Genomic DNA, 1,592 nt, shown 5'->3' on the forward strand with positions numbered 1-1,592 from the left:
GAATACTTTTGCACGTCGCACTTTTCAGTTTTTTATTTGTAAAAAATGTTTTGATGCATGTAAAATTTTGCTTGTATACCACTTTGTGTTGGTCTTTCACATTAAATTCCAGTGAAATATATTTATGTTTGTGGTTGTAATGTGACAAAATATGGAAAAGTTCAAGGGGTATGAATACTTTTGCAAACCACTGTACATATAAGTGGTAACTGGTAACGCTTAAATTTAAGAATCCTCTACAATAAAAGCTCTACCTCTCATTTACCACAGAATAAATAAGTCTTCATGTTGTTTTCAGAGGAAAAATCACTACAAGTGTGAACCGGCACGTTCCAGCTTCAGTCTAAGTGTGAAAACGAGGAGTGCCCTTTGTTCAGACAAAGCCAGGAAATTATAATCCAGGTTCCTCTGTGCTTCTGCTCTGCACGTAGCTCATGACGCACCGGGCCAACACTGGAAGCTGCAGGGTTTCAGCACAGCTCGTTAAAGTTTGTTTAAAGGTTCAATATTTATGGATGAATTTAATCTAAAGCAGAAGCCAAAAAGAGATGCTTAAAAGTAGGGAAGGAGGTTGTTCCCCAAAATCTCACAATACATGGCCCGGGTCATCATCTCCTTCATGCAGTGCAGTCGTCCTGTCTCGTGCAGAAAAACACCCCCAGAGCATGATGCTTCTGCCCCCGTGCTTCACAGTAGGGMTGGTGTTTTTGGGATGGTACTCATCATTCTTCATCCTCCTAACAGTGAGTGGAATTAAGACCAAAAAGTTMTATTTTGGTCTYATCTGGTCACATAACTTTCTCCCATGACTTTATGTCTCCGGACAGCTCTTTGGTCTTAGCCATGTTAGTAGTTGTGTTGGGTGGACAGGTGTCTTCATGCAGCTAACGACCTCAAACAGGTGCTTCTAATTTAGAATAATAAGTGGAGTGGAGGCGGACTAACAGGTCTTTGGGGGCCAGAACTTTTGCTGATTGGCAGGTGTTCRCATAYTTATTTGCAGCWGTAACACACAAAGAAATTRTTWAAAACATTGTGATTTCCACTTCTTTTTAAATTTTAGATTATGTCTCTCACAGTGGACATGCACCTAAGATGAAAATTTCAGACCCCTCCACGTTTTTAAAGTGGGAGAACTTGCAAAGTCACAGGGTGTTCAAATACTTGTTTTCCTCACTGTATTTGCTTAAATCCAGGTGGTGACTTTTTTTTTTTTTTTGGCCAGGCAGTCTATATGTGCGTGTGTGTATATGGTGTTAGTTCCTGAGCTAACATTATTAGATCAGGAACTAACACCATAACACCATATTGCCATTTATAGCCACCATCAGTGTGTGAATGTGTGTGGGTGGGTGAATGCCTGAAGTGTAAAGCACCTTGGGGTCCATGTGGACTTGATAAGGCGCTGTAGAAGTTCAAATATAAATATAGATTCTGGCATTTTCTCATGCAGTTCTCTGATTGGCTGACCGCTAATTGGCAACAGTTTCTAACAACGAGCTCCAGGGCTTTAAAGGGATCCACGATTAGTTATAACATTAAACTTTATTTGATAAACATATATTTTAACTGTAAAATAAAGACTGTAAAAA

This window comes from Austrofundulus limnaeus, unplaced genomic scaffold (assembly GCF_001266775.1).
Source record: "Austrofundulus limnaeus strain Quisiro unplaced genomic scaffold, Austrofundulus_limnaeus-1.0 Scaffold41, whole genome shotgun sequence".
NCBI lineage: Eukaryota > Metazoa > Chordata > Actinopteri > Cyprinodontiformes > Rivulidae > Austrofundulus > Austrofundulus limnaeus.